The following is a 16,632-nucleotide window of genomic DNA, read 5'->3' as shown; positions in this document are numbered from 1 at the left end:
GGAATTCGGACATCTCCGAACCGTATCAGTTTGGTCGTAGAGCTCGACTTGGGATTTGCCTCTTGGGCTTGATTCCCAATTATACTTCGAACTTGTTCGAAGCGTCAGTCCCCGAGTAAGGTTGCCATGGCCTATAAAAATGAGGTTTGCCTTTCTAAGGTCTTACGATCTCGAGACTTTAATAATTCGATTACGTCGATTTTTCGGACGGCAGTCCCCGAGTATGGGGTAAGTTGTTTGAACTTCAGTTGTGATCGGCCCTTAAGCCTGCTTCCACATTAGACCAAAAGTATGAAATTTAAAAATTTCTCTAAGGCATGAAATATTTGGCAAGGAGTAAATACTTCTCTCGATAGATTATACATGCGTACATGTTTGCCTTTAGGGCTCGAGTAATCTACATGGGCACGGTTCGATTGACAATTTGGCCCTTACATAATTTAACCTATCGAGACCCAGTTGACATGAAGTATCTTCCTTGTAAAGTTGACATCCGAGGGTGATGCCCCCCAGTATTCAAGGTTGATTGTAAAGAAGTCTCGGATACTATTGAATTGCTCTAAGTTAGCACGAACAATGGTTGCCTCATTAAAAACCTCGCCGGAAAAACCCATTTGGGACAAATACCGATCTAAGTGAAAAAGAGTGCAACGCGTGCTTTCAGACCTTAGAACTTTGTGATGAAGAATACTTTGATGTCTTTGATTGAACACCTCAATTGGATAGTATAAAATATAAACGAAAATGGAGAAGGTCATACCTTAACAGTAATATCGTTTAAGGAGTGATATGTTCCAATTGTTTGGTAATTGCTCGCCGTCCATCGTGCCAAGTTTGTAGGATCCCATTCCGACGATTTCGAGAACCTGATACGGTCCCTCCCAGTTTGGGCCAAGTTTTCCTTCGTTTGGGTCTCGAGTATTGAGGGTGACCTTTCTCAGAACTAAGTCCTTGATTTTAAAGTGTCGAAGATTTGCTCTTCAATTGTAATACCTTTCAATCCGTTGTTTCTGTGCGGACGTTCGAACGAGGGAAGCTTCTCGTCTTCCATCTAGCACACAATTCGAGGCTCGTATTCATAGACTCGTGATTTGAATCCTCTGTTGCATACCGAAACCTGAAGCTAGGTTCCCCGACTTCGACCAGGATGAGCTTCGGCACCATAGACTAAAGAGAACGGTGTTGCCCTCGTACTGGATTTTGACGATGTTCGATACGCCCAAAGGACCTCGGGCAATACTTCTCTCCATTTTCCTTTGGCTTTGTTCAATCTTTTCTTCAGATTTTGGATGACGGTCTTGTTTGTCGATTCGGCCTGTCCGTTCCCACTAGGATGATATGGTGTTGACAGGATCCTTTTTATTTTGTGGTCTTCGAAAATTTTTGTCACTTTGCTGCCGACGAATTGCTTTCCATTGTCGCATACGATATCGGCAGGCATTTTGAATCGGTATATAATGTGGTCCCGGATGAAGTCTACAACTTTTTTTTCTCTTACTTTCTCGAAAGCCTGTGCTTCAACCCACTTGGAGAAATAGTCTGTCATAAACAAAATGAATTTAGCTTTACCTGGGGCCTATGGTAGAGGGTCGACGATATCCATCCCCTATTTCATGGATGGCCATGGGGATAGGACTGAGTGGAGTTGCTCTCCGGGTTGGTGGTTCATCGACGCATACCTTTGACATTTATCGCACTTTCGAACAAATTCTTTAGTGTCTTTTTCCATATCAACCCAATAGTATCCTGCTCTGATGACTTTGTGAACCAATAACTCGGCACCGAAATGATTTCTGCAACTGCCCTCGTGAATTTCCTGTAGAACGTAGTCGGTGTCTCCTGGTCCCAAACATTTCGCTAACGGTCCATCGAACGTTCTCCTATACAGTGTTCCATCCTCGGCCAAAGTGAATTATGCTGTCTTTATGTGTAGAGTCCTTGATTCTTTAGGATGCGATGGAAGCTTCCTGTTCTTTAGGTATTCGATGTACTTATTCCTCCAATCCCAGGTTAGACTTGTGGAGTTTATTTCAGTGTGTCCTTCTTCGATTACTGACCTCGAAAGTTGTATGACAGTCCCCGAGCTAAGCTCATCATCTTTGATCGACGACCCCAAATTTGCAAGGGCATCGGCCTTGCTATTTTGTTCTCGAGGTACGTGTTGTAGGTTCCATTTTTAAATTGATGTAGAGACACTTGTAGTTTTCCCAAGTACCTCTGCATTCGATATTCTCGAACCTCGAAAGTTATGTTGACTTGATTTACCACAAATCAGGAGTCGCCTTGGCCTCGATGACCTCCTATCCCAAGCTCTTAGCTAGCTCGAGACCTACAATCATGGCCTCATACTCGGCCTTATTGTTAGTTAATTTCAATGTTTTGATAGACTGTCTAATTGTATTACCTGTGGGTGGCTTCAAAATGATGCCTAGCCCGGACCCCTTCACGTTCGAAGCGCCGTCTGTGAAGAGGGTCCACACCCCCGATGATGTACCCGATTTTAATAATAGTTCCTTTTGGACCTCGGGTACAAGTCTACCAAGATTTGAGACTTGATGGCCATTCGGGGTTGATACTCGATATCATACCCGCTGATCTCGACGGCCCATTTGTCCAATCAACCCGAGAGTTCGGGGTTGCACAAAAATATTGCGAAGGGGGTAGGTGGTTACAACACAAATTGGGTGACATTGAAAATATGGTTTTAATTAACTAGAGGCACTTATTAAAGCAAGCGCTAATTTTTCTAAGTACGGGTACCGGGTCTCGGCTTCACCTAGGGTCCAACTAACATAATAAACAGGAAATTGCGTACCTTGCTCTTCGAGAGTTCAGGCTTTCTTCTAAAATCAGTTTACTAGGAGTTGATAAGTAGCACCGGCATTTTTTAGTCCGAATGACATTACATTATAGTAATAGGTGTCGTATTTAGTGATAAACAAAGTCTTTTCCTGATCCTCCGGGTTCATTTGTATTCGATTGTACCCGGAGTAGGCATCGAGAAAACTAAGGATCTCGTGGCCGTCTGTGGCATCGATCATGCGATCAATAATCGGCAAAGGAAAGGAGTCTTTAGTGCATGCCTTATTTAAATCATTATAGTCTACGCACATTCTAGGTTTGTCTCCCTTTTTAGGGACTACAACTACGTTTGCTAACCATTCGGGATATTTTACCTCGCAAATGGATCCTATATTGAGAAGTTTTGTTACCTCGTCCTTAATGAATGCATGTTTTACCTCGGACTGGGATCTTCTCTTTTGTTTCACTGGGCGAAACTTCGGGTCCAAGATCAGTCGATGCATAGTGATCTCCGGTAGGATCCATGTCATATCAAGGTGGGACCAAGCAAAACAATCCATGTTGTTTAAAAGGAATTGAACAAGTTTTTTCCTGAGCTCGGGAGTTAACCCCGTGCCCAGGTATACCTTTCGATCGAGCAAATGCTCGATCGGTATGATTTGTTCCAGCTCTTCGACCGTTAACTTCGTTGCATCAGAATCATCGGGGATTATGAAAGTTCGAGGTATCATGTAATCATCATCCTCGAAAGTTTCATGCTCCTCCGATCGAGCCGAGGTCGGTGACTGTGGTTGCTATTTGAATTCTTGCTTTCCCTTCGACTCCGATCCCTTTGCCGATGAAAGCGATAATACTGTTACTACCTCATCGATTGCAAACATTTCCTTACGGGTACTACCGTACACTATTTTGATTCCTTCTGATGTTGGGAACTTTAGGACTTGATAAAGCATCGAGGGTACTGCCCTCATGTTATGGATCCAAGGCCTCTCGAGCAACGCGTTGTAACTTATGTCGCCTTCGATCACATAGAACTTTGTTTCTTGGATGTTCCCGGCCACATTTACTGGTAAAATGATTTTCCCTTTGGTGGTTTCACTTGCCATGTTGAAGCCGTTAATTACCTGAGCTGCGGGCACGATTTGATCTTGTAGGATGAGTTGCTCTATTACCCTTTGATCGAATAATATTTGCCGAGCTACCTGGATCAATCAACACATGGTTAACTTGAATTTTATTCATTAGGTTAGATACTACCAGTGCGTCGTTGTGAGGTTGTTCAATCCTTTATGCATCCTCATCGTTGAAAGACAAGGTTTCTTCTGGTAAGTAGTCATTTCCCTCGTGATTGTCACCTTGGTGCGTTTAAATACCGATCCTTGAGGAATATCGACCCCACCAATGATCATGTGAATTACATGTTGTGGCTCTTCCTGCTCGTTCTGTCTGTTTGAATCTCTATTTTTGAAGCGGTTCTTGGCTCGATCACTTAAGAATTCTCAAAGGTCACCCTCGTTGAATAAACAGGCTACCTCCTCCCTCAGTTGTCTGCAGTCTTTTGTTTTGTGACCATAGGTACCATGGTATTTGCACATTTGATTAGGGTTCCTTTGAGCTGGGTCGGTCTGTAGGGGCTTGGGCCATCTAGTATCCTTGATCCATCCAATGGCTGATACAATACCTGACGCATCGATGCTAAAATTGTATTCTGATAGTCGCGGTGCTTCTATGGGTTCGACATGTTTATCGAAGCCAGTTTTACTCATGAGCCCTCGGGAGCTCTGTCCTCGATCATTCCTTCAATCATTTCAATCGGGGTTACGTCCTGGGCCATTGTTTCTACGATCTATGTTGTATGGTTGGTACCGATCTCTGTTCGATCGGGATTCTCTGTTGATGTCCCTTTGAATTCCATCGATGGGCCTATTTGGGGAAACGGAACCGGAAGGGGTTCCCAATTGATCATCCTCGACCCTAATCTTCGACTGGTATCGATTATGTACATCGGCCCATGTTACAGCTTGATATTCAATTAAATTCTGCTTCAGTTGTCGTAATGCTATTGAAGTTCGCTCATTCAAACCTTGAGAAAAAGCTTGAACAGCCCAATCGTCTGTGACTGGGGGTAAGTCCATGCGTTCCATATGGAACCGAGATACGAATTCCCTAAGCATTTCGTTGTCCTTTTGTCTTACTTTGAAGAGGTCAGACTTCCTAGTCGCAACCTTTTTTGCTCCGGCGTGTACCTTTACGAATGAATCTGCAAGCATGGCGAAGGGATCGATGGAATTAGGCGGCAAATTGTGGTACCATATCATCCCCCCCTTCGCTAAACTCTCTCCAAAAATTTTCAATAGAATGGATTCAATCTCATCGTCTTCCAAGTCATTCCCCTTTATTGCACTTGTATAAGAAGTAACATGCTCATTAGGATCAGTGGTCCCATTATATTTGGGAATTTCTGGCATGCGGAATTTTTTTGGGATGGGCTTCTAAGCCGCACTTGGAGGGAAAGGCTTCTTCACTAACTTCTTCAAATCCAAACCCATTAGAACGGTGGTGCCCCCGGTAGTTGGTCAACCCGGGAATTGTATGTTTCTACCTTTTTATCATTTGCCTCGATTTTCTTTTCTCCTAATTCAATCCGTTTAGTGAGCTCCTCGAGTAACTTCATAGTGGCGGGGTCAGTCCCCGATCCATTGGAGTTCGATTTCTCCGGTACAGGTTCGGCTCTATGAACAACTTCTTGTGATGTTTCGAGCTCAATTCTCCTTGGTGCTCGATTCTGATTTTGGAGTTGCGCTATCGCATATTGTTGAGTCTGCAACATCGTGAATATCATTCGAAGGCTATTTCCGCCTTCTTCACCGCTATCTGCGTTCTGATCGGCTGCTCGGGCATCTCTACGGATGCTATTTTTAGGGTCGACACCCAAATTCCCATTAACGGCAATATGGGAGCTGACATCGATTGGGCCTATGGTCGGCGGTCCATTGGGGTTGACTCGAGGTACTCTGTTTCCCGGGCGACTATGTTTTCGTTCTTGCCATGAAGACCAACGCCGTTTTCTGTGTAAGTGGGTGCCACTTGAGAGTTTGACATGTTGATTCCTGAAATCATAGACACTTACGAGAACAAGCGTAAAGCAGTGTGTGTTGTAAGAACTAATATCAGGCAATCACTATTATCCTTAGCCACACGTTGGGCGCCAAACTGTTTACCCTAAAAATTGGATAACAACTACACTTATAATGTGATTTTAAGGATACGTGATTTCACCTAATACCAATTGATGAATATGAAGATTAATAATGTAAATTGACAATAAGATAAAGCAAACCAGTGTTTGAGTGGAATTCAGCCCTCGAGCTTGAATACCCTCGAGGTGATTGGTGCAAGAACAGTTAAAAATATAACAGGCTGATGAACAAGAATATGAGCTAAGAGAAAGTGTTATATTGCTTTGATACGTGAGTACAATGTGTGCTACAAATGATTAGAACCCTCTTTATATAGTAGAGGAATCATATCTATGGTACAATTCTAATTATTGAAGTAAATTCCATGATTAACTAAACAACTGCCCTTGATTCGATCTGTTCCGAGATTTTCGCCACGATCTTCGACCAGTCACGGATATCTCGCCTTTCCGTTCGGTCTTGCTCGATGTCTTTCCTGCTCAACCTAGATCATTATCCGTTTCGCTCTTGCTAGGTACCTCGAATCCGAACTCGGTGTCTTATCCTCGTGCCTCGATCTGATCTATTACGGGATCGATCTTCGATCCTTCACACCGGTCTCGATAAATCAGTAAAATCGAGCGAGCCCAATTTTAACCGTATACATGGTGCACAAGGCATCTCGCGTTCATGCAGGGACCGGGGAAGGCAGATTTCAAAAAAAAATCTTCCCTCTTTTTTTATCTTTTAATTGTAGTGGGTTTTTGTGTTTTCATGATTGATTGGTGGTCATGCTATTTTTGTGGTGGTGATGCGGCAGATGATGTATGGATTATGTGAAACATTCGATGCTTGTGGTGGTGTATAATTGTATATCACCATGTATACATGTATGCATATTAAGTTGGATTAATGATATACAATGATACAACATGACATACAATTTGATATACCTTGTTTGAAAATGCGCTGGATGATATATAATGATATATAAGATATACATCATGCTATACATTATCTAAAAATGTGTCGGTAATGATACTTTCCGGGGACCTATCATTTTTTCTTCCGATAGAGGACTATTTTAAAAAAAAAATTGTGGGAAATTTATGGGTTGTTGGAGAAGACATTTGGGTTGGAGTTGAGAAAAAAGGTGAAGAGAGCGAGAGTTATATGAGTTATCTTTTGTCAATTTTTTGGGAAAATGACAGAAATAGGATACTTCGATGATACTATTGACTTTTTGACCTTACGAGAAGTCTTGAAAAAAAATAACCTCCGCCAAAATTTTGGAAAGTGCTCCCGGCAATTGCCAGAATTTTGTATATGGTATCATCAGAATTTCCCACAAAAATATGGCAATCGCCATAATTTTTCATATGAATCACAGAATTTGCCGTAAAACATGATAATCGTCAGAAACTTTTATATTGTATTCACCAAGATTTTCAAAAGTATGGCAATCGCTAAAAAATATTATATGGTGATTATCAGGATTTGCTATCAAGGTAATCGCCCGAAATTTTTATATGGTGATCACAAGGATTTGCCACAAAATATGGCAGTCGTCATAATTTTTCATATGGAAAAATTATGGCAGTGTGCTTCAAATTTCTGGCAGTTGTTTCAAAATTCTGGTAGTGTGGCTATTTTACCAAAAATTTCTTAAAGGGATCAAAATCTGTCGACGATTCTAAAAAGGTCCATCCGGTATAATTTGTTATAATATTTTTAGACTACAAGTGTTAATATCAATTGTTGGTTAATGGCTGCTAATTACTCTTTAGAGTTATACATAGGTGTCAATTTCCCTAAATAATTGTGTATGGGTCAGAATCCGACCCCACGATAATTAACGAGGCTAATCCCGTCTTAAGCTAATTCATGATTAATTAGTGGCACGACCACTCAGAATTAACGATATTCAACCCGCATCTGGTTCGATCAGCAAGGCCATGGCCTATCCGCCACCATAAAGGCGAAATCCCAACGTGGTCACGGCCACTTATTACCAGCTCACGAAGCCCATAGCTACAAATACCAAGAGAGGGAACCATAGAAAGAGGGCTTCTTCTTCACCACTTTAGAGAGAGAAAAAAGGGACAACGATACCCAAATTGTGGTCAAAAGGCACACCATTGTAAGGCTCTGAACCTCTTCATGGAGAGGCAGACCAAACCAATATTATCAATAAAGGCTTCTAATGTTTCTCCCCCTAACTATGAGTACTTATTTTCCTCTTCTTCATTTGTTCCAATGGATTATTACGATTTGCTATGATTTTCCCGTGATTCATCTATATTGTTTTATACTCATAAAGGTATGTAATAACTTTTGAGCAAACAATTTGGCGCCGTCTGTGGGGATTTCCTAGCAAAATCGCGTAGTTCTTCCCTGGACCAAAAGAAAAGAAACGCCAAACTCGAAGGGGAACTCGAAGATCTCAAATCAAGATCTAAGTCCTCTCTCTCTCTCCGATCTCAGATAGTGTAAACAAAAAGAAGAAGCATCCACCACCACCCCCTCCTAAGGGGAGGTCTCTGCAAGGCATCTCCCACATCCCTGATACGAGCTCCAGCCAGAAACCGGCACGGAGGTATCTCGAGCCGAGAGTCGCCTCAAGACAGCCTATATACCCTGATTGGGAAGACAAGGATGAGCCGCTCAAGGTCTCGAATCCAAACCGAACTTCGGCACTCAATACCCACAATATGGGACTCAGGCCATGAGCCTTCGTCATCAAGATCGACAAAGTTTAACAATAGTTGAACTGGGACTCAGGCCATGAGCCTTCGCCATCAAGATCGACAAAGTTTAACAACAGTTGAACTGGAAATCAAGGCTATGCGCCTTCACCAGTAAGTTCAACTACGGTTGAACCAAGATTCAGGCTATGCGCCTTCACCAGTGAGTTCAACTACGGTTGAACCAAGATTTAGGCTATGCGCCTTCACCAGTAAGTTCGACTATGGTTGAACCAAGATTCAGGCTATGCGCCTTTTCCAGTAAGTTCAACTACGGTTGAACCATGATTCAGGCTATGCGCCTTCACCAGTAAGTTCAACTACGGTTGAACCAAGATTCAGGCTATGCGCCTTCACCAGTAAGTTCAACTACGGTTGAACAAAAATTCAGGCTATGCGCCTTCACCGGTAAGTTCAACTACGGTTGAACCAAGATTCAGGCTATGCGCCTTTACCAGTGAGTTCAACTACGGTTGAGCCAAGATTCAGGCTATGCGCCTTCACCAGTAAGTTCAACTACGGTTGAACCAAGATCAAGGCTATGCGCCTTCGCCAGTAAGTTCAACTACGGTTGAACCAAAATTCAGGCTATGCGCCTTCACGAGTAAGTTCAACTACGGTTGAACCAAGATTCTGGCGATGCGCCTTCGCCAGTAAGTTCAACTACGGTTGAACCAAAATTCAGGCTATGCGCCTTCACCAGTAAGTTCAACTACGGTTGATCCAAGATTCAGGCTATGCGCCTTCACCAGTAAGTTCAACTACAGTTGAACCAAGATTAAGGCTATGCGCCTTCACCAGTGAGTTCAACTACGGTTGAACCGAGACTCAGGCTAAGCGCCTTCGTCATTAAATCAAGGCCATGCGCCCTCGCCAGGAAGTTCAACTACGGTTGAACCAAGATTCAGGCTATGCGCCTTCACCAGTAAGTTCAACTACGGTTGAACCAAGATTCTGGCTATGCGCCTTCACCGGTAAGTTCAACTACGGTCGAACCGAGACTCAGGCTAAGCGCCTTCGTCATTATATCGAGGCTATACGCCTTCACCATTGAATCAAGGCTATGCGCCTTCGCCAAGAGGTTCAAATACAGTTGAACCATGACTCAGGCTACGCGCCTCCAAAACTGCATCAAGCCCGTGCGCCTTCGCCAGTAAGTTTAGCTACGGTCGAACCAGGACTCAGGCTACGCGCCCCCAAAACTGCATCAAGCCTGTGCGCCTTCACCGGTAAGTTTAGCTACGGTCGAACCAGGACTCAGGCTACGCGCCTTCGCCATCAAACCCAACGAGTTCGACCTCGCTTGAACCATAAGGCTAGACGCCTTCGTCCTCAAATCTAACGAGTTCAACCACAGTTGAACCAGGGCTCGGACCAAGCGTCTTCATCACTGAACTCAGCGAAACCCAACCTCCAACGAAGCGAGGCGCGGGTTAGGCGCCCACGCCCTTCAAGTAAGTACTCCCAACTCAAATTAAGATTGGGGACACGTAAAGTCCGGCCCCGGCCAAACTACAAGACCGCGCTTCTATCATCATGGCTGACAGTTCGACCGCGCCCGAACTGGGACTAAGGCTACGTGTCGCTATCACCAAGCAACGGCTCCGACTCGCTCACCCCGAGTCAAAGAAGAAGAGTCGTTAACAATTAAAAACTAACATGCCTGCCAGAGTCGAACTTGAAGGCAAATCACCCCTTCGAGCGCATGCAAAGAAAAATCTAAGGGGGAAAAAGAGGAGATACAAAACAGATACAAGGCAAATAACGGAGCGGAGATCTCATTTATCCACGAAATTAATTACGGGTCATCCCCGCTTACACCCGACCAAGGCCGATCAATACAAGGAATAAAAAAAACAAGAAACACCTAAACGCCAAACGACGAACAATACAAGAAAAAATGCATAAACATCTTTTTACTCGGTGCCGTCTGCGCCACCATCTGCACCAGCGTCAGCCTCTGGCGTTGCCGCGTCAAAACCACAGTCGGCACGGGCCTCACGAGTCTTTTGACGCGCCCCCTCGAAAGCAGCTTCAGTCACGACGCCAGCCTCCCACAAACGCTTATATACATCACGTTGGGCCTCGGCAAAGACCCAAAGTTCTCGAGCCTGGCTGGAAGAAGCGGCTTGATCCCGTAGCCACTGATTCTCTTCTTCTAAGGCTGTGATCCGGTCCGCCATGACCTGGGCGTCCTGCTCAAAGACACCAATCCGCTCCTCGAGACTCGCTTCTCTAAAGGCCGCAGCATCCCTTTCCGATGCCCGTTGGGATTCGTGCACGCGGATAGCTTCCTTCAGCGCCCCAGCCCTCGACGAGGCATCCCTCACTTAAAGCTTCAATACCGCGACTTTACCCTCCAACGCGGTCACTTTCCCGCTCCATGCCGCAGCGGCCTCCGCCGCCTTGGCTTGGCCCTGGCGCTCACACTCAGCTGCGGCCCTCTTTACCGCCTCGAGCTCCTCATCCTTCCGGCGGAGCTGCTCCTCGAGAGCACTCATTCTGCCAAGTGTTTGCTGCATCTGAAGCTCCCGCCTCGCCAGCTCTTCGACCAAGGCCCGCTACGGGGATCATTCCTCAAGCGCACGCGTAACTTCGGCACTGATCTCGGTAGCGGCGATACTTCTCCAGCGCCCGCAAAAATATCCCCGAGCGGACCTTGGCCCGACGGATGCTCTCCACCTCCAACAGATAAGACTGCAAAGCAAAGACAACGATTAGAATAAAAGAACAAACTTAAGGCAAAGAAGAAGAGAACCGACGTAATAGTACATACCCTCAAGCCCATCACGGCTACTTCATTCATCAGTCCGACATCCGTAACGCCCCTCAACGACGCATTCTCGGCCTCCGAGCATAGCAGCTTGAACTGCGGCACCAAGCTTTCCCCTTAGAGCAATAAGTTCAATTCCGTGGGAACCTCGATGAAGCAAGATCGCCCCCCTGCGCGCACCGCTGAATTGGTGGAGCCTTCCTGGAACATACGGACGTCGTCGGGGTCTAAGTCGGATTCAGATCGTCCTCACCCCCTACAACATCTCTTCCCCCTTCAGTCGCCGGCGAGGTGGAACCTCCCGCCGCAGCCGCCAAAGGGGCACTTAACTCACCAACATTACCAACCGCTGAGGAACTACCTCCCGGCTCAGCGACTGGAACCACCGACTGAGTTGCCGAAGCTACGGCATCCTCACGGCCTAAGCCAGCCAGGGCAACCCCTATTGACTATTCGCCCTCAAGAGCGGGCGCCGCATCCGCACCCCTCTCCGCATCCGTCAGAGGGGAGTCCAGATTGATTACCACAGGAGGAGCCGGCGTGAAAACAACCCTGCGCCTTATCAAGGGCCTCTCCTCCTCCCTGTCTGATGACGATTCCGCCCTAGGGCGCACAACCCCCGACGACCCCTCATCCCGAAGCGCGGCCCGTGCTGGAGAAGGAACCGCTGGAGATTCAAGTGATGCCGCCCTCGGTATTGAGCGCGACACAGGCGTCGCAGTAAGACGAGCGACTGCACCCGATCGACGGAAGGCCAACTGAGGGGCCCTGACGCGGCGTGCCCTCCCTGATCATAGAAATACAAAATTGAGGAATAGTGTCGAAACAAAGCGGAACGGAAGAAGAAGTCAATTTTTCTTACCTGCCACAGGACTACGGCCATGCCTCTCCCAGAAAGACGCCCATGTGCGTATCCCCACCGTATGGGGGAGCACGGCCTCGACCCATTCGCGAATCCTAGCTAACGGAGCCGGCGGTGATTTTTCGGCTACAAAATTGACATGAGTTAACGCTTATGAGCACAAGACGTAAGGAAGGATAAAAAAAAAAAGAGGATTCAATGGCTTAGAAAATTACGGGCATGATTCCAAGCCTCTGGGAATCCAGTAGAGCACCCCACTAAATGTTCAGTCCTGATGTAGAAGAAGTGCTCGAAAGGGCAAGGTTCAACCTCATCATCCAGCTCCGCAGTCAGGCCCCTCGTCCCGCGAGGGCACGCTCGAATCATGGTACCCCGAACCCTCTAGGGAGCGTAGAGGCTAAGCACATGCTGCAGCGTAATCTCCCTACCAGCCAATTATGCGTATTTGATGAGCATTGCTAACAACTTGTAAAGAGAAGGAGTAAGCTGACCCGGGAATACCCCGTAATAATGACAGAAATCAATCACCAACATGGGGAGCGGGAGCTTAAACCCCAACTTGAAGGGGTAGGCGTAAAAGACGCAGTATCCTCTACGGTCGGTGTGGACCCTCTCCTCGCTTCTAGCAAGAATGACGTCACCATAGCCGGGGATGACCCCCTGTCTCCGCAGTCGAGACATCCCAATCTCCCCCATTAATGGGGCTTCATCCACCTGATCTTCCCCACCATCGGCGGTGAAATCAGTCATCGGAACTCCGGGCAGAGATACTATCTCGTCAACCGACGCAGCTTCACCGGTCTCCACCGGTTCTGCACCGCCCATCGCCGGAATTGGCCCCTCGGTCACCGGTGAATTAACCGGAAGATCCGTCGGAAGAACGTTTTGGGAAGAAATGCCTGCCATTGTTGATACAATAATGAGAAAGAAACGAAGTTCGGGGGACGAAGACGAAGACGAAGGTGAAACAGCAGTAAGAAAACCTCCTTCAGAATCTCTCTCAGACAAGCAATAAGAATATGAAAAATGAATGCCTCAGCCTTTATTTATAGGCAATACAAGTGGCCCTTCATGCATCCCAACAACCACCATTAACTATATGACAAACCGCACGCCGGTTCGATTCCATAGGAATGTGCGTCATTATGACAGGCTCCATAAAGCAGCCTTGCAATCACCCATCGGCGTCTCGCCCTCGAAATGGTCATAACGACCTATGAATGCCGAGGAGGTGCTCCTTGCGCCCTAGAAATTTTTTGACACCACCGAGCACGTATCAAGCGTGCCCTCATTCCCCTTGGCCGCACAACACACGACCCGTCCGCCATGGTCGACGGGTATGCATCCAAAACAAACGTAAGGATCAGAGCACAGTGCAGCTCGACCTCACTCGAAGTAAGTTAAAAGGTCAAGCGCCTTCGCCCAGGAGGAGAGTTCGACCTCGATCGAATGATGGCTTGATAGCCCAATAACAGGATACTAATACTCTACAAGGCTAAGGGCCATCGCCAAAAAGAATTCGGCCTCGACCGAAGCAACAGTCGACATCCCCATCCGTGTTTCTCAAACTACAGCCAATGGAATCCACTCATCGAGCTCGGCCAAGGCCCGACCTCAATAAGCGGAGGGACTAACTGTATGGGTCAGAATCCGATCCCACGATAATTAACGAGGCTAATCCCGTCTTAAGCTAATTCATGATTAATTAGTGGCACGACCACTCAGAATTAACGATATTCAACCCGCATCTGGTTCGATCAGCAAGGCCATGGCCTATCCGCCACCATAAAGGCGAAATCCCAACGTGGTCATGGTCACTTATTACCAGCTCACGAAGCCCACAGCTACAAATACCAAGAGAGAGAACCCTAGAAAGAGGGCTTCTTCTTCACCACTATAGAGAGAGAAAAAAAGGGACAACGATACCCAAATTGTGGTAAAAAGGCACACCATTGTAAGGCTCTGAACCTCTTCATGGAGAGGCAGACCAAACCAATATTATCAATAAAGGCTTCTAATGTTTCTCCCCCTAACTCTCAGTACTTATTTTCGTCTTCTTCATTTGTTCCAACGGATTATTACGATTTGCTATGATTTTTCCGTGATTCATTTATATTGTTTTATACTCATAAAGGTATGTAATAACTATTGAGCAAACAAATTGCATAGTGCATAAATCAACATGTTGATGTTTGTGAAACGGGGATGATATGGTCAAGCCTCATGAACTTCAAGCTAGGGGGCAAAACAACTTCTTCTTCTTCTTCTTCTTTTTTTTTTTTTTTTGTGAACAAGGGAAAATAAAATTTTAACTTAGTTAAGGGCCATTTGGTTGGTGAACAAGTTATCATTAATAGTGATGAGATTATAATACTGGACTAACACCGAGAAAAATATTTAGTGGATATACTTTTTTTATAAATGTTTGGTTCGTTGGACTAAAACTGAGATATACGGGGTATAGTATAATATATGTATTTAGTTTAAACTAGATAATTGAGATAGATTTTCAATTTTAATTTTAACCTTCACTTTCTTAAAGGACTTCGGGAGAAGAGTTTCGGAGAAGGGTAAATGTGTTATTTTGGTATTTGATCCTGAGGTTACGATACCACATGAAGTGTTGGATAAAAATAGTACTCAATTTGTCTTACATTGCAGCTAAGCCCTAATTTAATTCGGGACTATATTATCCCTCGAACCAATCGACCCCTAAGAGACCTAGAGGTAATGCCTAGTCTAGGGTGTTTGGCTATATTTGTCTTACATTGCAGTTTAAGAAAATGCGGAAAGATTTGAAAAGTGGGTGCACAAGTAAAGAGTTGACTTTTTCTTCATCCAATTCAATGTTTGGCTTCAAAAGTTTCAATTTCAATGTTAATTTTCTTTCTTTTTTTACTTAAATATGTATGTATGAAACAAAAAGTAAACAATCATAGGAATCCCCACATGTCAAAAGATAAAAGGAAAAGAAGGTGGATGTCTGTATGGGTCAGAATCCGACCCCACGATAATTAACGAAGTTAATCCCGTCTTAAGCTAATTCATGATTAATTAGTGGCACGACCACTCAGAATTAACGATATTCAACCCTCATCTGATTCGATCAACAAGTCCACGGCCCATCCGCCACCATGAAGGCGAAATCCCAACATGGTCACGGCCACTTATTGCCAGCTCACGAAGCTCACAGCTATAAATACCAAGAGAGGAAACCCTAGAAAGGGGGCTTCTTCTTCGCCACTATTGACGAGAGAAAAAAGAGACAACGATACCCATATTATGGGCAAGAGGAACACCATTGTAAGGCTCTGAACCTCTTCATGGAGAGGCAGACTAAACCAATATTATCAATAAAGGCTTCTAATGTTTCTCCTCCTAACTCTGAGTACTTATTTTCGTTTCCTTCATTTGGTCCAATGGATTATTACGTTTTGCTATGATTTTCCCGTGATTTATTTATATTGTTTTATACTCATAAGGTATATGATAACTTTTGAGCAAATAATTTGGCGCCGTCTGTGGGGATTTCCTAGCAAAATCGCGTAGTTCTTCCCTGGACCAAAAAGGAAGAAACGCCAGAAAAGGAAAACAAAAGCAACCCAGCTCAAATAAACCAAAGCGGCATGTCGGACAAGGGGAACTCGAAGATCTCAAATCAAGATCCAAGTCCTCTCTCTCTCTAATCTCGGATAGAGCAAAGAAGAAGAAGAAGCCCCTCCTAAGGGAAGATCTCTGTAAGTCATCTCCCGCATCCCTGATACGAGCTCCAGCCAGAAACTGGCACGGAGATATCTCGAGCCGAGAGTCGCCTCAAGACAGCCTATATACCCTGGTTGGGAAGACAACGGGTAAGCCGCTCAAGGTCTCGAATCAAAATCGAGCTTCAGCACTCAATACCCACAATATTGGACTCAGGCCATGAGCCTTCACCATCAAAATCAACTAAGTTCAACAACAGTTGAACTGGGACTCAGGCTATGCGCCTTCGCCATCAAAATTGACAAAGTTCAACAACAGTTGAATTGGGACTCAAGCTAAACGCCTTCGTCATTAAATCAAGGCTATGCGCCTTCGCCAAGAAGTTCAACTACGGTTGAACCAAGACTCAGGCTATGCGCCTTCACCATCAAGATTGACAAAGTTCAACAACAGTTGAACTGGGACTCAAGCTAAGCGCCTTCGTCATTAAATCAAGGCTATGCGCCTTCGCCAAGAAGTTCAACTACGGTTGAACCAAGACTCAGGCTATGCGCCTTCGCCATTAAATCA

Source organism: Nicotiana attenuata, unplaced genomic scaffold, assembly GCF_001879085.1.
Source record: "Nicotiana attenuata strain UT unplaced genomic scaffold, NIATTr2, whole genome shotgun sequence".
NCBI classification, from domain to species: Eukaryota; Viridiplantae; Streptophyta; class Magnoliopsida; order Solanales; family Solanaceae; genus Nicotiana; species Nicotiana attenuata.
This window is presented reverse-complemented; position numbering follows the sequence as displayed.